Raw genomic sequence first — 25,921 nt, forward strand, 5'->3', positions numbered from 1 at the left:
ATCCTCTCCTATACTTCTATGCCATGACTTAGTGTCCTCCCCCTCCCCCAACAAGCCACTGGCCTGCATGACAAAAAAACTGTGGCAAAAAAACTGCCCCACTTTAGGGGGCCAATCTCAGAGGGGGCATGTGCCGTCCTCCATATCCCGCATACCAGTTGCCTGTGCTAGGAAACAGCATTTGGAAGAAGTAATGGACAGGGAAGTAGTTTGGCTGGAGACTTTAATCATATAGCTGTGGAGCTCTATGTGTGTAAATTTTGCTGGTACATTTCTTGTAAATCTATATGTGTTTAACAGTAACAATACGTACTATAAATTAAACTAGACCAGAAAAGGCTGCCCTGGGTCATTTCTCTCCCAATGAATTAGATTACTTAAGGAGTCCAAACTACATTCTCAGTGGAAAATGTCAGACAAACTGATTATTTAGAAAGACTGCTATGACTGAAAGCTTGAATTAGCCATGTAGCTGACTTCCTGCCCCCTGGGCAGGGGGTTGGACCCAATGATCTTATGCAGTCCCTTTCAGCCCTAATGTCTATGAAATCTATGAAAACTTACAGTAATACAATAATACAAATAAATAGTAATAGTCAAACACATTGCCATTAAGATAGTCTTCCAACCTATGTTTGCTTGATTATTTTGTGTGCTTTAATACTCTTCATTTGACTTCTATTTTTCACAAAGGCAATACTTCAAAATGAACATTGCATCCCTGATTTCCATAAGCACAGATGGAATTCATCAGGGAAACATAATTCCAGTTCTTTTCCTCCTCCTCTCATTTTGAATGACAAGTGTAATAATAATGAGATCAGAAGAAGACATAATCTCTAAAATGAGAGGAGGAATGGATAAAGAGAATGGCTGTATTAGCGAACTAGAAATTACATTTCCATCAAGACAAAATTAGACGCTCTGAGGAAATGCTTGGACAGAGCTGAAAATCACAAGTTTTGGGGGTGGGGGGTTTGGAAGCTTAGGTGTAGAAATGAGACAGGACATTGCTTTATGTGTTGGGAAAATGATGTGACATGAGGATGAGGATGTGATGTTTAAAGAAAGACAAGATTGGGGGGAACAAAAGGGAAGACAGCGTTATTATTTCTGCAACTATCAAAACTAGGTAAATGGTCATAACTGCAAAGCCCAATCCTGAGTAGATGTTTGATATATTGCATCAACCACTGATAAGTATTAAAGTCTCTTGGTTTTTTTATTATTAAAAGTTTGTAGAGATTCTCACAGCAATAATTATATTTGAATTGAAATTAGCTATTTAAGAATGCTTTTTATTTCTTTTTTACTTAAGGATGGACTAAACTACTTGTACTTCAGAAGTCAAGTACTAATCAGTTGTATGCATCCCTTATGATGATAAATTATACTGATTGCCTTTCTGAATGAAAAAACAGCCCTTCTTGCTTATATCTGTGGATTCCCAGATTGAGTTACAACACTTTCTTACATCAATGAGCAAAGACAGGGATAATTGTGTATCATTGTTCCTCTGTGTTGGAGGAGCATGAACCAGTAAAGACAGTTTTGTTTTTCCTACAGCTTAAGTGGTATAAAAATGTTTAGTGTCAATGCCAGGCAACCAGTAATCTAACCTGTCTCACATTAGTATGGGAGGTTAACAGGTGCTAAAATCCAAATACATTTGAATATATGCCACCTGTATGGATGAGGGCTAGTGCCTGGGGTTAACCAGTCAAATAATGCTTTATTTATCATTATGAACTATAATTATAAAATTAATCATTCATATTTCTTACACAGTTTTAAGTCTTTCTAAAAGCCTTCAACACAGAATGCCCAGCCCTTGTCTATGTTTTAAAAAAATAATGAATTACACAGAAACGGAGGAGGAAAGAAGTCGACCGACAGATACAGGATAAAACTCTCTCAAGCAGGAAATAAGGCATGCTGAGACATGCATCCTCATGCATCCTCTTGTAATTTGCAAGCCTCCAAGTCAGTGCAATTTTCCCCTTTAGCCTGCTTTTGAGCAGTACATTGATCAGCTTCTTCCTTTTAAAGGATGGAGAAAGCTGAAGGTGAAAATACACTGGATAACTAGAGAGCTAAAGTATTAACTGAGGTGAAGAAGACTTTTACTCTGCCTGTTCCACCTGATCTTACTATTCCTTTTCCAGACATAGCTTATTATGCATGAAACAATTTGTTCTGAATTTAGAAAATCCAAGCAAGGACTGTGGGTTCTTCATGAAATCAGCACCAGACCTAGACTCCTGATGGTCCTGGGCGAGCATTTAGAATTGGGCCCCCCTTTGCCAGAAATAAAAATAATAATAATTAGACAATGGAAATAAAATTACCACTTTTGGGCCCCCTTTCTTTCCCAGTCCCAGGAGGCCGCCCAGTTCGCTTATGCCTGTGTCTGGCCCTGGAATCAGGCTGGAAACTGACAAAGCACAGTGCTGGGCAGAATATAACAGAACTATTATGAACAATGTTCAGCCATTGATTTAGTTGTTTGGGTACTAAATCTGATTTTTACATGTACTTATTACTTTTTATTGGCTACTTTGATGAATACTTGTTTGGGTTATTAGCTATTTGCCTTCTGTTCATTTTGTCTATTCATCTTGTCAACTAAAGCTCAGTCTTTAGCACCCTCTTGGAAAGTGGTGTAATCCCTTGCATTTCTCACATCCTGTCCCTTATGCTGGGCATTACTTTGGTCTGTGGTAGTTGTCACTGTGTTTGTACTCCATCAGCTGTTTTCGTATGACTCGAAACCTTCCATGCTTTTCTGCTTCTGATCTCTTTTCTTATATTAGTTTAAATTTTCTTGTATGTCCATGGTATCAGAGCATTGTTCACCATCCCTGAACAGAATATCAAATATGGAAAAGGATATAACAGCTTTCTAGTAAATGTTTTGGGATAAAAAAATATTTTTGATACAATCATGATACTGGTCAGGCATTTATAAATGTTTACATGAAAAATGGTCAACTCCCTTGCTAATAACAAATATTGGTATCTCTTAGTCACAAACTATGAATGACATGTTCCTACAAATCATAGGAAACCAAACTCATATTTATTCACAAAAATATTAAAAAATACTACTATTCATTGAGCAGTCCAGCACTACTGGCTGAGTAGCAAATTGTACATAAACTGTTTTATTACTCATTTTGCAGTAGTCCTATATTTAGAATAAGAACCAGAAACTTCTATGTCATGAGTTCCATTTGACTCTTGACAAAAAATAACTTTTGGCAGTGTGTGGAGCTTTCTATTTTTTTTAGATGTTATTCCCATGATAGTCCTACAAGCAGGGTAAGAATTACTTTCAAGGTAGAAACATTATTATTTGCATAGCACAGACTTTCATTTAGTTAGAAATGCACATTTTTATTACAATTCCCTTGTAAAATCAACAATTTAAATTGAGGGAGAAAAAAAAAGTTTAATGAAATTCCCAATAGTTTTGTTAAAGCCAAAACTTTATATTAAACAAAAAAAGATATAAAGCTTTTCATAAAACTCAAAACATTACCATTGTATTGCTCTCATGCTTTAACCAATGCAGTGTATGGTGGTAACTGTGCAGCATGTTGGGCTGGTGAACTACCTGAGGCTTTTTTGGAATTATGTTCTTTATATATATGGGGTTAAAGTGCTTGCAGAAAACTGGAAGGCCCTGTTGTGAGGTGCTGCTCCAGCAAACTTACGTGATGCTAGTATGTATCTCCCCAGTATTCCTCAGGAAAGCAAACTCACTTTCTATTTGACTTGTTTTTTTCACCAATAAAACTCATATGCAATGTGGTGTGAAATTGGGTCACTCCTTCCTCAACGTCTTCAGTAGCCAATCATTTCTTCCCATTTCCACAGCAAAACTGTCTGTGGGGACACAGGGATATGAACCCTCAAGAAATATTTGAAAAACCATACAATTCCAATTCTCCACATACCCATCTTTTCATTGCACCCCAATGTCACAACACTGTCCTCTGTTTCCACTGCTACTAACTGTACATACATATACACACAGACATGCATGTACTTACCAACATTCATACAGAACAGGCGTTATTCTTAATTTAAAGAGCTTTACCCTTTCACCAGTCCACTCCCTCCAAAAGGCATATCTTTGCTAGCTATTTTTCAGGCCCTTCCCAAGATCGTGTCCCTAGATCCCTGCAACAGCATACTTTGGGATTAGACTGTCAATATGAAAGCAAATCAAACATTTGTAAATTTTAGATTGGAATAATGTACAATAAAAAGATCTTTTCACTTAACTTTACACAGTACCAGGAATAAAAAAAGAAGTAAGATATTACCTTGTACAGAAGATGGAGCTGTTAAAAATCCTGCAAGAGTTAAAACTGTCTAGGAATATTTAAAGCAACCGTATGAAGCTTCGTCCTTCATCAGCAAGCAGTAGTTAGCAACAAAAAAGGAAAATAGACAAAAGGCAGTCTAAATTCTGACAAAAGCTGCTTTTGAAGCCATTGGTGTAACAGTTAACTGCGGCATAGAAGGCCATCTATGAACTATTAAATAAATGTGAATTGTACTTTATGCACTATAAAAATGAAACTCATGAGAAAGAAGTTTTCAATAGGGAGAGCTTGTAACTATTCTAATGAGAGCCAACCTTCTAACTCTGAGGGATCAGTCTTTTAGTTTTGAGAGGATACCCAAATTCCTAATTAGAGACTAATTTGTGACTAGGGTGAAGGGGCTGGGGGCTGGGGGTTGGGGCCTAGGGAAGGGAAAGAACAGGAAGGAGGAACATCAAGAGGGTTTGAATTAATCCTTGACAAAACAGTTAGCATTTGATAAGCAAAGGACATTATCTATTCCAAAATGAAACTAATAGTTGATGAAAAGTGCTGTATGAAAAGACACCAGAAGCAGAAAGGCTCATGGGGCGCATCCACACATGCAGGAACGTGCACTTGCAGCAGCTCAAATAAGAGCAACACAGGTTTGTGCAAGGGATTTTTGCCTCAGCGCACGTGCCCGGACATGCACTTTGGTGTGGGACAAGTTGTGCCACTTGGGGCAAAATGACCCTGCTGCAGCCAGGGTGGGCTAGAGCCTGGGGCCAGCACCTGTACTGGCCCCAGAAGTATAAAAACCTCCCCTGATGAGCATGGCTTAGGGCTACTTGCCCTCAGGAACATCAGGGGGAGGAGCCTCTGGGAGGAAGATGACCATGCCCCTTCCTGTCGCAGGCTGCTGCTGTTGTTGCTGCTGCCACTGTTGCAGGCTTGGTCTCAGGAGCTTCTGGGAAGAAGATGGCTAGGTCCTTTCCTGCCTTTGGCTACTGCTAGATACTGGCTTGTTCTCAGAGCTTTTGGGGGTAAGCTGGCTGTACCCCTTCCTGCCTTGGGTTGCTACTGCTGTTGCTGCCCCCCACCTTCATGGGGGGTCCTCTGCTGCACAATGCTCCCTTGGGGAGGGGCTCACTGAACTGCACCCCGTGAATTGAATGCTACAAATAGGCAGGAGCTTCTGAGGCTGAGTAAACTGGTGTTTGGGACACTAGCCCTTTGTGCCAGCTGGATTGCTGAAACAGCCCTAATCGGGAGTAGCCCCTGTACCCTCTACCCATTGCAGCAGTCTGGCAGTGGGGACTGCTGCCTAGCTGTGACCTGTTACCACCTATGACAGCATCCTCCCCCTTGGACCTGTGGCCCCATGGCTCTGCACTTGCCAGATACAGATGGGATGCTCCCGGTCTGCCATCTGGGCAGCTATCGCCGAGAAGATGTGTTCCTTGTAGTGGCCCACTTTGAACTGTCAACACATGTCCTCTTAGCCCACAATGGCCAAGAGGTCAGACATCTTGGATGCCCTCCAGCTGGGCCCCCAATGCTGGCCCTGGACAGGCTCCTCTGCCTGGGTCTCACCACTTGTCTCACCAGCAGGTATCCTGGTGTTTCCTGTTTAAAAATGGGAAAATCTTTGATAAAACCAAATTCTCTCATTAAAATACCCCAAATAGTGTTCTTTTCTTGTTGAAATGAAATGCCACTATATAAAGAGAGATCAGCTGGGCAATGTTTTGCTGATATATTTATAAGTTTAAAGCAATTTGGAAGCCTACCAGTGCCTCTATCATCATAATAAAATTGATACTAAATATCTATATGCTTTGGCATTTACTTCTGGTTTTTTTGTCATAGAAAAATCAGAGCTGACCCTACCCCTTTGCTCACCAAGCTGGGGCTGCATGTCCCAAAACTGGTGCAGGCATGGGGCAGGGCTGCAGTGTGGCAGTTGCCCCTGCAGCCACAGCTCCCACCATCAGGACTCATCCCAACCCATGTACCTGACTGGGCATGCAGGGTGTAAGATTTATGGGCAGGATGTGGAGTTAGGAGGGGTTGTGGGTGGGTGTAGGGTTTGTAGGGAGTGAGGTTTGAGGGGGTGGGGCTTGTGTGGGGGTCTGGGGTTTGTGGGTGAGGTGTTTGTGAGTATGGTTTGGGGGTGTGGGGATTGTAGGTGGATTGTAGGGGGTTGTGGCTATGGGGGGACAGTGGGTATGGGGGGCTGTGTGGGGTGGGGAGGCTGTTCAGGAGGGATGGGCCCCCCATACTCCTGAAAGTTGCAGCCCCACCAAACAGCTCACTGACAGCCCTCCTTGCATGGCACATGGTGCACAGCCCCCAACAGATGGCACCCCCCCACAGGGTATACATGTCCCCCCCACAGGGTATACATGTCCCCCCCACAGGGCACATATGCCCCCCCCATAGCACACATGCCTGCCCTACAGGGCAACCCCTCCCCACGTGGCCCAAGAAAAGTAAACCAAAATCTACATGTTTCTGTGATTAAAATGAAACACTGCTAAGATATAGATTGAGCATAGCATAGTTTACTGCGAAGCAAGCATGTGTATCTATACATGCACATGCTTACTTCACAGCAAACCTCCTTAATCCTGAGTAAGTTTGCTACCTGCAAATGTAAGTAGCAAATTTACTCTGGATTAGTAATGGCATTGTAGAGTTCATGTAGACACCCAACTGGGAGCAAAATCTGCTCCCAGTCAGCTGTTTACCAAGGGGCAGGAGCTGCCGGTTGCCAGGGCGGGCTCTATTATAGGACCCCAGGTGTAGCTACATCCTCCTGCCCTGGCAGCAGGGACCTCTAAGCCCCCTTCTTCCAGATTGCAATCTGGCAGTGGGGGCTGGGAGATCCTTCTCTCTCAGCCATGTTTCACCATCACAATTGGGGAGAAGAGGCAGGGACAACTTTATCTCCCAGATTGAACTGGGAGATAGGGGCCTGCCAGCAGTGGCTGCATGGTCATGGAGCCAGGGCTGGGAACTCCTCATTGGTGGGGGCTGGGGATCTTGTTTCCCACCCAGCTGTGCCCTCACAAAACTGATCATGGAACCAGCTCCCCAGCCTCTGCTGTGCATGCCAGGGTGGGGACAATGTCCCCTTGCTCTGGTAGCAGGAAATTTCCAGCCCCCTCTCCCTGATCACAGTTGTGGAGTGGGGGCTGGAAGCTTTCTGAATGGGGAAAGATCCCTACCCAGCCTGGAGCTGGCTGGGACCTGCCCCTGACCAACTTAGTTCCTACCCTCAGCCAGCCCCAGGCTGTGTGGGGAAGCACATTCAGCCTGGAGGTGGGTGAGGACAGTCCTGTTTTGGGCAGTCTCCAGCCAGCTCCAGGCTGTACATGCTGACTTCCCTGCACAGTCTGAGGTTAGCCCAGAACTATACTGGTCCAGGGCAGGTCCCAGCCCCATACCCCAATTGGGTGATTGAGGCACAGAGCTTGGAAAGAGCTGCAGGGGCTGGGTACGTCCCAACCCCTGCTCCAATATATGGCTGGGGCAGCTAGCAGTGAAGTAGCTACTAGCTGCCCCACTGGTGCATGGGGCAGGGGTTGGGACATGCCCCTCCCCTGCAGTGCTTTCAAAGTCCCCTGGTCCTGATCAGGGTCAGGAGCTTCCTACTACCATGGCAGGGGGACATTGTCCCCTCCCCAGTAATAGGCAGCCCCCAAGACCAGGAGACAGCTGTCTCCTGGCCCAGTGGTCCCTGCCAGCTCCTGGGCTAGCACCCAGGGGGAACCTGGATCCCCTCTCAGTGGTGCAGGGGCCTATTGCAGGGCTGCAGAAAATTAGATGCAAATCTTCTTCCTAATTCCTGCATGTGTAGATGCCCACCCAAAAGGGTTTACCCCAGATTATTTTACATCAGTGTAAATTTAGACCAGAGTAAATGCATGTGTAGATGTGCCCAGTGGCCATTCTACAATGAATGTGCTCTAGGTCATGTGTATTAAATCTATTACCTCCATTGTGAAGTACTAGAAAATGCACATTAACTTATTTTAATGTGAATTAGCTAAAGAACATGGCTTTTTGTGATGCTTTAATGCAGAATGAAATAGGTAAATATGCAGGGAGCAAACCAGGAAAGCCAAGGCTGCAACTGAACTTCAACTAGCTTCAAGCATCAAGGACAACAAAAAGTCCTTTTTCAGATATGTGGGGAGCCGGAGGAAAAGCAAGGGCAACATTGGACCCCTGCTAAACCAGATGGGGCAACTGACAACTGACGCCCAGGAAAAAGCCACCCTATTAAATAGGTACTTTGCGTCAGTCTTTCATCAGTCCCATGGGACGCCCATGCCTGCTATGGGACAGGGAGATCCGGGTGATGGGGATCCCCTACCCTCCATAAATGCTGACCTCGTGAAGGAACACCTTGAGAAGCTGGATACCTTCAAGTCAGCCGGCCCTGACAATCTGCACCCCAGGGTACTCAAGGAGCTGGTGAGCATCATAGCCCAGCCCCTGGCATGGATCTTTGAAAACTCCTGGCACTCTGGTGTAGTGCCCGAAGACTGGAAGAAGGCCAATGTGGTGCCAATCTTCAAGAAAGGGAGGAGAGTGGATCCAGCTAACTACAGGCCCATTAGCCTGACTTCTATCCTGGGGAAGATCTTAGAAAAGTTTATTAAGGAGGCCATCCTTGAGGGACTGGCCCAGGCTAACATTCTAAGGGATAGCCAGCATGGATTAGTTGTGGGTAGGTCTTGTTTGACCAATCTCATTTCCTTCTATGACCAGGTGACCTATCACCTGGACAAGGGAGAAGAGATTGATGTCATATATCTTGACTTCAAAAAAGCCTTTGATCTGGTATCCCATGATCACCTCTTGGCCAAACTGCCCAGTTGTGGCCTTGGCTCCACCACGATCCGCTGGCTGGGAAACTGGCTCCATGGTCGGACCCAAAGCGTAGTAATTGATGGCAGTCACTCATCGTGGTGCTCTGTGACCAGTGGGGTCCCTCAAGGCTCTGTCCTGGGACCCATCCTGTTCAACATCTTCATTAATGATGTGGACACTGGAGTCAGGAGTGGACTGGCCAAGTTCGCCGATGACACCACACTTTGGGGAAAAGCATCCATGCCAGAAGATAGGCGGGTGATCCAGGCAGACCTGGACAAGCTCAGCAAATGGGCGGACGAGAACCTGATGGTGTTTAACACCAAAAAATGCCAGGTTTTCCACCTTGGGAGGAAAAACCTGCAGCATCCTTATAGGCTCGGCAGTGCTACATTGGACAGCACTACAGAAGAAAGAGACTTGGGGGCATCATTGACCACAAGATGAACATGACCCTGCAATGCGATGCTGCGGCTAGTAAAGCGACCAAAACACTGGTTTGCATCCATAGATGCTTCTCGAGCAAATCCCGGGACGTCATTCTCCCCTTGTACTCGGCCTTGGTGAGGCCGCAGCTGGAGTACTGCGTCCAGTTTTGGGCTCCACAATTCAAAAAGGATGTGGAGAAGCTTGAGAGAGTCCAGAGGAGAGCCACGCGCATGATCAGAAGTCAGGAAAACAGATCTTACGATGACAGGCTGAGAGCCATGGGACTCTTTAGCCTGGAAAAGCGCAGGCTCAGGGGTGATCTGATGGCCACCTATAAGTTTATCAGGAGTGACCACCAGGATCTGGGGGAACGTTTGTTCACCAGAGTGCCCCAAGGGATGATGAGGTCAAACGGTCACAAACTCCTGCAAGACCGTTTCAGGCTGGACATAAGGAAGAATTTCTTTACTGTCTGAGCCCCCAAGGTCTGGAACAGCCTGCCATCGGAGGTGGTTCAAGCACCTACATTGAACACCTTCAAGAGTAAATTGGATGCTTATCTTGCTGGGATCCTATGACCCCAGCTGACTTCCTGCCCTTTGGGCAGGGGGCTGGACTCGATGATCTCCCGAGGTCCCTTCCAGCCCTAATGTCTATGAAATCTATGAAATCTATGAAATCATTAAAGTGTATATGTAGACATGGCCCCAATAAAAGAGCTTTCTGGATGTTTGGAGTTTAATAATCAGAGAATCATAGAATCATAGACAATTTGGGTTTGGAAGGATCTCAGGAAGTCATCTAGTCCAACCCACTGCTCAAAACAAAGCCATCCAGGCAAGACTTTGCTTAGCCTTCTTAAAAACCTCCAAGGATGGAGAGTCCACAACCTCTCTGAGTGACCTGTTCCAGTGCTTTACTACCCTCCTAGTGAGAAAGTTCTTTCATAATACCTGACCTAAACTTCCTTTGCTGCAACTTGAGACCATTGCTCCTTGTTCTGTCATCTGCCACCCCTGGAAACAGTTTAGCTCCATCTTCTTTGGAACCACCCTACATAACTGTAATTATACCACATACCACATTATACCGCATTCCACAGGAAACTTCTGATCCTTTTTCACTCTGCGCTTGCCTATGGATTCACAGGATCCTGGGAGACAGTGATAGATTTTGTGCTTGGAGCTCCATGCAACAATTTATAAAGTGTATGCATTGCCAGGTTAACATCCTTTGACTTCCTTTGCAATTTTTTGAGGTACTTGATATGCTGTATCTCAGCACTGTAACTTGCTCCTGTAAGCATCCAGCTATGTGAGCTAGCTTGAAATTGAATTGCAATGATGAATATTCCTACAATTCTGGCTGAAACCACGATGCTTGAAGTATCCCCTCCTGATTTTTAGCAAAATGCATATATGCTGTTCTGACTAGGTAAATGCATACTGACAACATACCTTCAACTTAAGAACTGATGAGCCTGGAGCTGGTAGGGGACATTCTGGGAGTCTGAAGCAGTCATCAAGAAAAGTAAAGAGCTAAATACCAAGCAGGACAATCTAGCTTTGGGGACTGGAGGGCAGAGGGGGAGGAGAAGTACAGAAAGGCATAAAAATAGGGAGCAACGGTAATGCTAGTGAAGTACTACCGCATCTGAGCCCCATAACTTGATGCTACACTGCAATTATGCTTCAGTGTGGCTATGCACATCTAGTACCAGAGGCAGGTACAGTCCTGAGAACCTGAGCAGAGCTCAGGCTGGACTCCCTGGGGAAAATGAGCTTTCAGTGTAGATTAATATGGAGGTAAGGGGCAGAAATGGGAGCCTGAACATGCCTAGATGTACCCTTAGGTGTCTAAACAGGAGACTACTGATCAGGAATAGGGAAGCAATTTTATGCTTGTATATAATACTCATGCTACGTACAGTGGCTTATGTCCATATTTTAAAAAATAGGAATAAGAAAAAAGTAGGGCATAGGAAAGAGTCATAAAAATTATTTTAGGGCAGAAGAAAATGGCTTTCAGTGAGAGCTTTAAAGAGTTCAATCTATTTAGCTTATCAAAAAGAAAATTGAGATGTGACTTGATTACAGTGTGTAAATACTTTCCTCGGGAGAAAATATCAGCTTTTAAGGGACATTTTAATCTAGCAGAGAAATGAATAGCAAAGAACAGTGGCCAGAAGCTGAAGGCAGACAAATTTGAGTTAGAAATTAAATCCATATTTGTTAACGGAGTAATTAACTATTGGGACAAACTACCATGGGAAGTGGTGGTTTATTCATCGCTTGATGTCTTCAACATGGGGCGCCTATCCAGAAATGATACTTTAATCACATACAAGTTTTAAGGCTTGATGCAGGTATAATTGGGTGAAGTATGGCATATAGGAGTTATAGATGAGTAAATGATTCTTAATTGACCTAAGATCCAAGAATCTAAACCTATGAATCAAAGCTGTATGTACTGTCAAAAGAACCTTATACATTTCTTTTATAGATTCCTTCTTCCCACTTCTGATGTAATTGTCCCTAACTTTCCACTCACCATGTTTAACTGATAAGCAGAAACCCTGGATAAAATCCAGGCTCTACTGAAGATAAAGCTCCTATTAAATTAACCTAAACAGAACCTAGATTTCCTTCCTATGGGTGTGGATACAGAATACAATTACTCTGGAGTAATTTATATTGCAGACATCTTTTCTTTTCCAAATAAACCCTTATCTGGATGATTAAATGACATTGATATTCTTCTGCATACAAATGGCCTGGAGAATTCACTGAGTCACTGACCCAATATTTTCCCTATTTTTAAAACAAGCAATAATGTAACTAGGGCAGGGCAAATGGGACCTGCCCCAAGTGGTGACTATGAAAGGGTGCCGGTGTCCCCCATGCTGGGAGTCTTTATGTTGCTGTAGAAGCTGGGCAGTCAGTGTTGTATCAAGCAGTGTATCTGAAGGGGGTAAGTGGAGCAAACAGAATGGCACTCCTCTCCCCACCCTGCAGGAGCTTTTGTAGCACTTCCTCTTCTGCATCACACCAAACAGTATACCAAGAAGCAGAAAGGTGCCTTGTCTCCCTTATCTACTGCAGTCATCATCATATGCTTTCTATTGCCATCACCCACCCCCACTCCAGCCCCAGGTGCTCAATGAGCTGCCTAAGAGACTAAAAACAATCAATAAATTTAAGACTTAAAGATGCCAGCATACAGGCAGACTTGGAGGCAGTGAGACTTTCTCAAACATTCCCTTTTTTGAGCTTAATAAAGCACTCTTTTGGCCTAGAAACCTGCCTATCTGCAGTACAAAACTACAAACAATGAGAGGCCATTACTAGACTGCAATTCACTCTAATGAGATCTGCAGTTGTCATGGGCAGGTGGTGTCAGATACCCATATTCAGGCAGAATATGTTTGTGTGGGAAGAATGAGATCAATTATTTAAATCACTATTTGTGATCTTGTTTGTACTTTGAAGAAATAAGCCATGAGTGGATCTGTCCATTAGTGGAAAATTTTAAATACTGGGAAAACGAAGAAAAAACCATTTGACTTCTAACAACTCATAGCCTGACCCATATTCCCTAGGTGGAGTTTTATTGAATGCACAAAGGATGAAGGCAAAATCAAACAGAATTCTCATTTTACTTATTGTTTACTGCTTCATTCTATCTATTTTTGTATCACCATATACTGTGTTCTATTTTAATGTTGTTAAATGATAAAATATGCAATCTTTAAACAAAAAATGATAAATTATATTTTACTGTATTATATATGTAATTTTAATATTAATTTTATTGTGTTGTTTTATAGTAAACGTTTATAATAAACCACTAGTACAACTACTATAACTGCCACTGCCACTAATGCTACCACTGCCACTTCTACAGGGAATAATTCTCCCTGGATTTTCCTCTGTAGTAAATTTACTGTTTGGTAGGAAGAGAAATAATCAGCTCTCTGTGGTGGGCTGTCTTCAGAAAGTGCCATTATAGCTATTGGCCCCTAGTTTGTGAAGGACACAGTTTGCACTAAGAAAATGACAATGTGACATGGGGAGTAGAAACCCAACAACACATCAGAAGTACTTACACTGGAATATAGTTCCTCCTCATTTTTTTGTATGGGTTGACTTTACCATAGAGAAAAAACTATTTACAGTGGAGTGATGATGTGTGACATGTATCTGCTCTACATTTACTATGAAATAAAGTAATTTTACTGCATAATAAATATGTACCACCTATGTAAAGCATTGTGTACTCCTAATCATAAATAATATTAATAAAGCAGTTTCCAAGCTTACAATCACCAAAGGTTCCTAACTATTTCTCATGAAGTAATTCTCATCTTGCTGTTATTTTGTATTATGGATTTCTAGTATTACCTTCCAGAGTCCATAGCTATCACTATGACCATGGCTAAGGTCAGAAATTACATATGAACCAATGTAAGGGATCAGAAACTGGTTCAAATCTGGAACACAACAGAAGTTCAGTGCACATAAACCACTTTCAAAGTGGCCCAAACCAGCTTAAGATAAACCTGGGTGGATGTAGTAGCAGAAGTACTTGATTTAGAGTAAACCGGTCTATCAAACTTCTGTCCTAGATCCCATAGTGAATCAAGTTAAGTCAGTTCTCCAGGATACCAGCATGCTTTGTGGCTCCAGCTGTCAGCTCCAAGCAAGCTGTGTGGCCTGCCCTCTGGATGCCACAGAGCGAAGGCAGTAAAGCCTCTTCTCCCCAGTTAGGCCTGTGGGCAGCATGGGGGGCATGCAAGGGCACGACTGACTTCCCCCTCTCCCCAGCTAGGTTATGAAAAGTACTTGCAGGGGGGGAAGTCCCTAGGCATAGGCTTTTCCTCTCCCCTTCCCTCTCCTCTCAGTCTAGCTCCACCAGCTGGGAACACCAGGGCCCCACACTCTCACCAGTCCCTGGCCTGTCATATGAGGAATTGTACCCTTGCTCTGGCCCCTACTGGGGGGGTGAGCCAGGCTGGGCCCCACCCCCCACATCACCTTCCCCGTGGCTGACAGGCTGGCAGGACCCTCAAATTCCCAAGTGGCAGAGCTCGGCTGCAAAGGAAGGGGAGGGAAAAAGCCCATGTCTGGGGTTTTCCCCTGCAACTGGCTCCTGCTGGGTGGGGGGAGCTGAAGCAGGTCCCTTTCCTCCCCCTGAGGGCCCTCACAGGCCAGGGGCTAGTGGGGGGGCAGGACCCTGGGAGGCATTTCTGAGCACATGGGAGCCCCCCTCCATCCAGCAATGGCCAGTGCAGGCATTTGCCTATCTTGGCCAAGGAAAGACTGAGCATCAGTTCAGTTTGGTATTAGTTCAGTCTACACAGATTAGAAAAAACCTGCATAGATTAAATCAATTCTGCTTCAGGCGACTTGACTGTCTGTACTTAGCCCATGTGTCTGATTGTGCCCATCTGCAATCCAAAAACAACCTTTCTGTTTAAAAAAAAAAAATCACTTAAAAGAGGGACTTGCCACTTTCTCATTCCCACAAACATAGGAAATGCTCTCTTGGAGACAAAAATTTGACAAAAAATGAAGAGAAAAAAATATTAGACTCTTTTGGCTACACTCCCAGGGTCCTGTACATTGTACATGTCTTCCTTGCCTTGTGAAATAGAAGTTCATTTTGGTTGGGTGTTTTTTTTTTAAACTCAGAGAACAGAGAGATGTTTGTTACACTCAAGAGGCTGAGCAAACATGCTGTGTGAAAGATAAATCCAGTGAGGAGTAAATCAACTGAGTGAAAAGGAAGAAAGGGAAAGGAGAGAGAAACATGCCTTTTAACTTACCAGTGTGGGAGATATGTCTACCGGAAAAACATACCAAAAATTAGTAGGACACAAACATTAAAATGAGGCGTAAGTTACTGTTGAGTGATAAGGCCTTTTATACATTCTTAATTCAACTTCTAAGTTATAATTTATAGCAACATGTTTTTGCCAATGGAAGATTTGGCTGGGACAGAGGAAATACTGCATACTACAAAATATGAAATAGGGAGGAGCAGACTGTGATGAATGGATAGTTAGAAATGCAAACAGATCATTTACAATTATTACATTTTGAATCAGAATTTTGCTAATATTAAACATCCTGAAGCATTGACTTACTGCGACTTAAAATCTTCTTTGACACTTGTACTCTCTCTGGCATCACATACACATGAGGGCTATGTGAGGCTTTGGATCGCGCTTTGGATCTGGGGCCGCTTTGGATGCATGCCTGGAGTGAAGCACAGATTCAGTTAAGATGTACGAAGCGGTACGGAGCTTCTGAAGCACTTTGAAAATGCTTCGGATGCTTTGGATGCTGAAAGTGAAAGTTAGAAGAGAGAGGGGGAGCGGGGGAGGGAGGAAGAGTTGAGGTGGAGGGGGAGCAGGGGGGAAGACTGACATGTAGGTGGCCAGTGAAAAGGATTTATCTCTGGCTGCCTTTCCAATGACAGAGTCTGGGGGAGGGACCTAGAAATGCATGTAACAGAGGGAATAAAACACACAATACAAAAGGACTGACACACACACACACAGACCTTTTGCAGCACAGGAAAGAGCAATATGTAGTTTGCTGGAAAGGCAGGTGCCGGGTCTTCTGGCAGGGAAGGGAGAGGGGGTAGGGGGAGAGCTAGAGCTGCAAGCCCTCCCACCCCCAAACACAGATGCATTCTCTTCCCAAGCAGTCATGACATCAGTGTGGCCTGTGGAAGCAAGGAGGTGGGAGCAGTGTCTGCACCTGATGTCCCTGCACCTGCACCACCTCCGCTCAGTCCAGAGGTGGGCACCAGCAGTGGAATCACTGTCTCCTCCACCCCAGTGTCATCTCTCAGCATGAGCCTCCCACTGACAAAGGAGGAGCTGGAACCAGGGATGCTGAGCATGCTGGCTGAAGCAATTCTGGGGACTGAGGGAGAATCAGAGTTTGTGCTCCATGCCCCTCAAATTTCTCCTAGGCCCAGGTCTTCTCTGGAAAGCAGCACCTCAGAGAAGGCTGAGGTTGTGAAGGCAAGTGGCTCAGCTGGGGCAGCTCCTCCTGCTGTTGAGCCTCATCCTGCTGAGGAGTGGGATAAGGCAGGATCCTCATCCTCAACCCAGAAGTAGAAGAGTAGTGTAATGTGGGAGTATTTTGAGCTGGCAGATGATCCCAGGTTTGCCATCTGCCAGCACTGCTGAAGGCACATGAGCCGTGGCAAGGATGTGAGACACTTTTCCACCACAGCAATGCTGCTGCATCTGAGGAGGCAGCACCCCCTTGCCCTTCTTGCTGCTCAGCCTGGCATCAATGTGAATATGCCAAAAGGGAAGTCCCCCACTCACTCCAAAGCCTCTTCCCACCAAAGGAGAGGCAGGCTACCCTGGACCAGTGGGGGAAAGGTGGACAGAAAGGGGGGCATGTTCCCAAGATGAGCGAGATCACCCAGAGCATTGGGGAGATGCTTGCTCTGGATAGCCAGCACTTCTCCCTAGTTGAGCAGCCAGGATTCAAGTGTTTCATAGCACTTCTGGCCCCATTTTACAAAGTGCCTGCACACACCACCTTCAGCAGAATGGTGGTACCTTCCGTCTATAATGCATGCAGGGAGTACTTGAGGGAGGAGCTGCACAAGGCAGGGCCACAAGTAGCCTTGCACTTCACTTTCAACATCTGGAGCAGCCAGGGTGGCGATCACGCCTACCTCTCCCTCACCGGGCACTGGTGCAATCAGTCAGGCCATCGGTGGGCTCTACAGCAAGCTGAGGTACTGCATGAGTCCCACACGGAGAGGGAGATCATGTGGGCCATGAACTGCATGATGCAGGGGTAGCTCACCCATGGGTTCATGTTCACTGACAATGGGGCCAATATAGTGAAGGCCTTCCTTGATGCCAACTTTGTTGACACCCACTGTGTGGCACACAGGCTGCACCTAATGGTGAGGGATGCCTTGGAGGGGGGCAGCGCTGCCTGTGACAGCACCACCACCACTACTGCTACAAGCCAGCTGATTTCAAAATGCAGGAAGGTGGTGGGCTACTTCCACCACAGCATGAAGGGGGGCAAGATGCTGTGGAAGAAACACGCAGAGCTGAGCATCCCACAGCACAAAATCATACAAGATGTGGAGACTCGGTGGAACTCCGCATACCTCATGCTCAAAAGGTTGGTGAAGCAACAGAAGGCCATCCATGAGATGGCCTTGCTTGAGGAGATTGGGATCAGCGCCCCCCAAACAGATTTGAGTGGGGTACCATCTCCCAGATCTTGCTGGTCCTCAAGCCCTTCCTTGAGGACACCGAGACCCTTAGCTCTGGTGATGCCCTCCTCATCCAGGTAATCTCCCTAGCAAGGGAACTGGAGAACCAAATGGAGAAGTTCCAGGGGATCAGTGTTCCTGGCTGGGGCAGACGTGCAGGCACTGGTGAGGCAGCTGAAGGAGGGCATCAGGAGATGGCTGGATCCCTTGCAGTCCACTATGGTCCACATGATGGCAGGCATGTGTGATCTGAGGGTGAAGGGCAGCATATGCACTGGCAGCCTCAAAACCCTTGATCACTGGATGCAGGTGCTAGTCAACAAAGTCAGGGAGGCTGAAGTGCAGAGACGAGGGGATGTGGAAGAGGGGGATCCACTTTCCCATGCCAGCACTCCCAGCACCAGCACCAGCACCAGTGCCAGCACCAGCACCAGCACCAGCACCAGCACCAGCACCAGTCAGTCTCTTCCATGCCAGCCAGTGCCAATGTGGGCCATGGGAATGGCTTCAATGCTGTGGTCCAAACACACCAGACCCCAGCCTCGGGCAGGTAGTGTTGAGGGTTTGGTGGCTACCTATCTCACTGAGGATGTGGAGCCACTGGTGTGCGACCCCTTGACCTACTGGTCAAACCACAGCCAGATGTGGCAGGATCTGGCCACAGTTGCCTGGCAACACCTGTCCTGTCCACTGACCAGTATTCCAAGTGAGAGGGTGTTCAGCACTGGTGGGGTGTTCAGCATTTGGTGGGGTGTCACACCCCACCAAACCTGCTTGGATCCTACATTAGTGGAGCAGCTGGTGTCCCTAAAGGTGAACCTCCCGGTGCTGGGGTTCCTCAAGCTCCACCTGCAGACAGACTGAGTGCCATCCTCCTCACTCTGTGTGCACCAATTTCCTTTTTTGAGTTTTTTAAAAGCCAAAAGCTCTCAGCTGGAGGGGGCACTAACTGCATCACCAGCCATCAGGGGAAGAACATGTCCCTGATGAGCTCATTCCCCTGCCAGGATGAACCTGGAGGTATGGGATTAGGGCTATGGGGAAGAAGGAGGCTCCAGGTCCTGGGCATGAGCACTAAAACTGCACATTCCTCACGAGGCCTGGTGGGACTACTGGCCCTGTAAATGCCAGGACCAATAATCCCCTGGTGAAAGGCGGGTAGGAGGCACCATAACCTCCAGCTAATGCATGCACACACACAGTCGTGGCTGGGGAACACCCAGACCTGTCATGTCTTTGACAGGCCTGATGCTTGCTAGTTGCAGTGCAGTTGTGAGGCTGCCAGTGTGCTCAGCTTAGCTGCCCAGGATACCAGCTTTAGTGTTGAAAACCCCTTTCCCAGGCTGAGGAAGTACCTGCAGCTGGTCCTGGATGGAAGGAATAGTAAAGAAGCCAGAGGCTGGCCTGGCCCAAAATGCAGGCAAGAAAGCCAGTCAGTGAAAATGGAAATGGAGGGGTCAGGGGGTGAAGGGCAGGCTTGGGTAGGGGGTAGGGAGTAAAGGGGGATGTAGCAGTGCAGGTAAGAGTTCAGAGGTGCCCGGGGTGTCAGATGTCCAGTAGGTCGCAGTGTGCCAGAACTCCACTGTGTATATGGAGTCCACGAGTTTCTGTATCTACTACCTAGGAGGCTGATGAAGTGCAGTTCATAGGCCCAGCTCTGAAAAGTGGTTTGCACTGTAATTTGTTTCATCTCAGGATCAGGCCTGGGAGACTGGAGGCAGAGTGTTTTTTTTCGTGAGGAATGTGCCCCCACAGGTAGTTGGGTTTTCCTGTCTTTGATAGATTCTGGTGTGTAGTTTGTGGGGGTACTGGAGATAGTTGGCTGGTTTTGTGTTTTGAGTTGTAGGAAATTGACTTCAGTTTTGTGATGAAGTTAGGTGCTTGTTTGAATGTACGAACCACTTTTCAGAGCTGGGCACACTTTAACACACACACAGGGTCACCCACCCACATCACGAGTTTTGCCTGTCAGCAGCTGGAGATGCTGGGGTCCAGAAGACAGACTCCCCAAGCACACAGCTGGCAGACTTCATGGCCTGACAGGGCCCAGCACCCAGGCATACACTAAATACCACTCCCATGTGCCCCAAGACAGATGCAGTCGCCCAAGCACCCACCTACATCACAAGTTTTCCCTGTCAGCAGCTTGAGGTGCAGTTCCCCCCAAACCCCTGGACCGATCTTCTTGAAGTTTGGCAGGCTTCATGCTCTCAGCAGAGGCTACTGTCCCTGCAAGTTTCACCCAAATCAGATACAAAACAACAACGTTATAGATATTTCATTGATCCCCCATTATATCCTATGGCCAGATCTCTAAGGCGGCTCCGAAGCTCTGGAGCCACTTTGGCCAGATCAAAGCGGTAAACTGATCCAGAGCTCCAGATCGGACCACTGACATCTGAAGTGGCTGAATCCAAAGCTGGATCAAGTGTCTGCCTACTCGCACAGGCCTAATATACACACAAACACTTATCTGAAAGTACAAAGTCTAGATGCAGTCATTTTGATATCAGAAGCAGAAGAATTACTATCTCTGAGCTCAAAGTAGGAAACAGGATCAGATGTTTTCTCAGCCACATTTTATATGTTCTGTTGCTGAATGCTTATAAACATTACCTGAGAATAAATCTTTGCCTACTGGGATAATAATTGCTATTATTTCTTTATAAATAAAAAAATAACCATTTTGTTGTATGATTATTATATTTTACAATTACTTTATTATAAGAATTTTATTTTGGGGGGGGGGGAAAACAAACAAGCAAGCAAATTCTGGAGACCCACATAAAAGATGTCCCAGTGAGAAAATATCTAATATCTCAGATTTCAGAGAGAGGGCCTAATACACTAATAGTAAACTGGCTTTAGTGGAAACTAACCTGTTAAGACTATTCATAGGATAGTAGCAGTTCTAGATTTTAGCGAAACTTTATTTTATATACACACACACACTCACATAGACCTTGACTTTTAGAGTATTTAATAATTCAATTAAAATCAATGTGAATAGTGACTAAAGGAGACAAATATTGTCATAAAAAGAACTGGAATAAGAATGCAAATTCTTGATGCTGTTTTTAAGTTGTAAGGAAAAAAACTTACATGAATTATAGTAGCAACCAACTGAGACTGAGCTTGTCTACACAAGATGCTTTACTGTGCCGTAAGCACATGCAGCTACATATGTGTATTCTTACTGCATAATAAATGATGCTACTCATAAGTAAATTTGGTACCTGCAACCACAAGTAGCAAATTTACTTGTGAATAATTACTGTGTAGTAACACAGTTGTAGATGCCAACTGAGAGCAGATTTGCTACCAGTCAGCCCTGTCACTGGGAGACCAGCCTGAGCTCAGCCCCAGAGCTCTGGGGCTGGAAGCCTCTCTTGCCAGGGCTGGGCTGCCTCTACGGCATCCCCAGCCTGAGGTTCTTAAAACCTTTCAGGCATTTTGAGCCCTGGGACACATGCGCAGGGAGCATGAGGCCACTCCAGGCCCCTAGGCAAGCCACAGGCTAGCTGTACCAGCCTGTCTGCACCCAGGTGCCACTGCCTGGCACTGCAGTGCTGTGAAGCTGCCAGGCGCATACTGTCCAGGACTTCAGGGTATGGAAGGGTCCTGCCAGGCATGACAGCACCCAGGCTCAGTTACAGGCAGTCTGTAGCCACTGGGGCCAGTTACAGGTGCCCACAGCCCACCCGCTGCAGTTTGTAGCCTACAGGTGCTGTGGGTCCTCATCCTATGCCTTGCTCCTGTGCTGGATGCTACAGGTAGCTTCCCAGGCTCAGCAGCACAGAAGCAGCCATGCAGAGGCCCAGAGTGGGACTGAATGGGAGCCCCAATGGCCTCGTCATCACTCATGCCCTTGCCTACCGTCCAGGACACCAACTGGTCCATGGAGGAGACTAGTGACCTCATGGCCCAGTGGGACGAGGTGAAGGTGCAGTTCCAGTTTGCACAGGGAAGGTGCTCCAACACCCATATGTATAATGGACTGTCAGGCAGTATGCAGAAGCATAAGGTACAACCAGTCAGTGCAGCAGTGCTGCATAAAGATCGAGACCTTGTGGGCACAGAGTGTCACTGTGATCAACTGCAATTGTTAGTTGGGGAACGCCCAAAAGTCCATGCCCTTTATGCAGCAACTGATAGAGATCCTCATGCTCCAAGACTCAGGCCACAGTTGTGCTGTGTACAACAGCATGGGTGGCCTGCCTGAGCCCACACCCTGACTTGGTATCCCCAGTGACTTGTCACCAGGGGAGGGCCACTTGGGATGCCACCCGCACTCCCTGCCTACAGCTTCCACCAGCAGGTCAGGGAACATGGGCCAGAGCCTGCCCTTACAGCTCTGCAGGCTCATCCCTAGCCATGAGGCACAGCCAACCATGTCACTGCCAGCCACCAGCTCCTCCCTGGGCAGAGGGGTCTGGATGGGCACCCATACACTGAGCCCAGCCATCTGAAGACAATGCTCAGAATTGCATGTTGTCACCACCAGCCAGGACCAAATGGAGGCACCAGCCACACAGGACCCGGCCATATGGTCGCAGAGCCCTCCCACCCCAGCCCTGGTCCCTGCTGCTGCCCCTGCCCTGGCCCTGGGTCCCACCAATGGCCTCTGCCCCACCCCTGCCCCCTCCCCACCTGGCCCACCCAGCATAATTGAGCAGCCTCTGTCCCCACAGGGACTCTCACACACTAAAAAATTCATTGATACAGGCAGTGATGTCCTCCTCAGCTGCAGGGAAGGCGGGGGGGGGGGTGGCGGGCAGGGACATGTAGCTCAGCCACAGGTAGACCTCCAGGCAGCAGCAGAGGTTGCAGGTCAGCCCAAGCTTGCCCAACATGCCATTGAAACTCAAGGTCCCATCCCAACTGTACAGGTGCACCCGTGACACCATGTTGATCAGCAGAAGCAGGGTGTAGTGGGTCAGGAACCTCTCAGTATGTTCAACACCCCTCAGGTCCTTATACAGTTTCTGGGACAGGCAGAGGATGTGGATCATGAGGATTCATGGGACTGGGCAGACTGGGAGTTCTGGGCACAGCTCCTGGACCCAGAGTGTGAGCAGTGGAGGCCCTGTGGGAGTAGACCACAGTCCTGGGCAGGGCAGTACAGGTCAAAGATGACAAATACTAGGTGCTGGACACTGTTCTGGCCCTGGTGGTCTCCGTGCCACCCATTGCCTGTCTTCTGACCATAGACTTGCCTGTCCACTGGCATTCACCTGCTACCCAGCAGCAGGCCCACCCCCAGGTTTGGGAGGAGGTGCAGCACTGCCTCCACCAGCCAGGAGCTGGTACCCTTGCCTTGGCCGCTACCCTCGGTACCCCACCATCCAGCCCCCCAACCTGAGCCCAGGTCCGCTACTTACCCCGAATGCATGTGAGTGAGTATGTGGACCACATGCCAGCCCTTCTGGCCTTCAACACCAGCTGCCAAAGGGGGAGCTGCCCATGCTGGGGGATCCCAGCTACCATTGCCTCTGGGAGACCCCTCCACCCACCAGATTTACCATGGCATGCTTATCCACATGGCAACAGCCAGAGGCCAGGGTGCTGGCCATCTGTCCCCAGGCTCTGCTTCCTAGGTGTTCCCACCCCATGACCCCCCACCCCAGGGTGGTTATACAGAAACCACATTGTAAATGACCCCCCCACCCCAGGGTGGTTATACAGAAACCACATTGTAAATAGTTTGTATAGGGAAGAGGCTGTTTTACTTTTGGTGGGTGGTGGAGAGGATTTGTTATTGTGGGGGAAGGGGGAATTTGGGCACTTTTTGTTGGGTAGGGATGGGAAGTGGGTGGTCTCTTTGATTTAAGGGGAATAAAAACTGGTTCTTCTGAGATGTGTCTGCAGTGATCATGGTGCGGAGAGGGAGGAGGGTCTGTACGCAGCTGATCAGATGGGCTACAGCAGAAAGTGCAGGAGGAAGTGGTAAGCCAGTGCCTCTTGCACCCAGTCTCCTGGCCCCCAGGGACAGGTGTGCAGCTTGCCTGGGCTCCAGGTGTGAGGGGGGGGCACCACTGTGACTGTTGCTGCCCCCTCAGGTAGCACTCCCACAGCAGTAACCCTCTGCCCACCATGCCTCCTCCAGCCAGGCCTCACAGAACTGCTCTTCCTGGACCTTATAGATGTTATACAGGTGCCTCGATTTGCCCCCCACCCCCAACACCCCTTCACTTTCCCCTCCCCTTCCAACACAACAGACTTACCAGCCAGGCACTGCCTGGCTGCGTATTGGAAATCATATTGGTATCGGGCAATATGACTCCTTAAAAATCAACTATCAGTATCAACTCCAAAAATCTCTATTGGTTCACCCTTACTAAAATGCATTTGAGATTCTGCTGTTCTGTCCTAATGTCTAGTCAGGGCTCTGTCAAATAAGCATGCTATAACCTGGTGCTTGTCAATATTTGTTCTCAATTGAGCATGAAGATCACTAAAAGAAATTCAAGACTCTTATTTTCCCCAGAGACTGAGAGCACTGACTGTGAGTAATTATGACCTGTTAACATGTTTCTGTCTTTTTCTCAGCTATTTTTAGAAATATATACACCATCTCTTCACTGTTCTCAGGAAATATTTGTGCCACTGTATAAAACTAAAATCAGATCATCTTAATGTGGCTAACTGTAAGACCAAACCTAGATCCTAAACTGATGATGTGAGTATGGGTTTGAAACAGAAAATACAATAACCACAAATCTGTGATTGTCATTACAATTTTCACTCCAGTCAGTAAAAATGAATGTCTTGGCCAAACAACACCATAATATGAAAAAAAACCCAGCAGTGGACATATCCAGTCCCAATCAAACAGCAGTAGAAACTGGAGCAGAACTCTTAGCTCTTTATCAGTTTATGAAAAAGAAGTCACCAAGGATCAAATTTTCAATGAATCAAATTAAAAACCATTGACAGAAAGCTGCTCACTTATAAAATGGTATAAATCTATAGTAATATCATCAGATTCCATCAAGCTATTATATATTTCCAGTGCTGTGACTCAAAGTTTAGTCTCGCATCAATACAACCAAAGATTTCCATTGGTTAAAATATTCAGATCCAAATGTTAGCTTTGGAAATATTTTCTGATTACTTTAAAGCTGGTTTATTTTATGCTTACTTTACTATTTTCTGGTTACTTTAAAGAATGATGTATAGCATGTACATAAAAGGCAGGCAGTGAGGCCTACTGAAGTGAGCATAATAAGTAAAGCCAAGAACTACTAAAATTTATTCTCAGCTCTTACCTTATTTACTTACTGTCCTCTGTTGAGCGTGTGGTGCTATTTCTTTACATGTCATAATCAAAAAATAAAAATAAAAGCTTTACAAAGGGATACAAAGGCCACAGAAAAACTAGCAACCATCCTGACAGTTCAGACTCTTCATACTCATTTACAAACCTACCCCAGCCCTGCAGCTCTTTCTAAGCCCCGTACCTCAATCACCGAGCAGGACATGGGGCTGGGACATACCCCTTACCCAGACAGTTCCCAGCCTCCACTCTGAGATTGAAGAGTGGAGGCTGGGGATCCCATTCCCTGCTCAGCTCCATACTCACAGTACTGAGCAGGGAACAAACTCTCCAGCTTGTTCCCCACCCAGCTCCATGAGGATAGAGTTGGGCTGGGAACAGGGTTCCCAGCCTCCACCAGCAAGCAGCTCCCAGCTCAGAGTCTGCAGCTGCGGAGCTCAGGCTGGGAAACCCTTATTTCCTGGTGCCATCTCCCAGCACTGGCCCCATGAACTGCAGAGCTGGTGCTGAGAGATAATGGCCTCCCAGCCTTAGCCTCACGACTGCAGAGCTCCGGCTAGGAGATAAAGATCTCCCAGTACTAGTCCCACCAGTGTGGAGCTGGTCCTGGGAGATGAGGGTCTCCGAACCTCAGCCCTGCTACTGCAGAGCTTGGGCTGGGTTATTAGGATCTTCTAGTGCCAGCCCCACTGTTTTGGAGCTGGCACTGGGTGATAATGGTCACCAGCCCCTTGCTCCCCAATCAGGATGGTGAAGT

This window comes from Crocodylus siamensis, chromosome 1 (genome assembly GCF_052110815.1).
Source record: "Crocodylus siamensis isolate JL-2025a chromosome 1, ASM5211081v1, whole genome shotgun sequence".
Taxonomy (NCBI): Eukaryota; Metazoa; Chordata; order Crocodylia; family Crocodylidae; genus Crocodylus; species Crocodylus siamensis.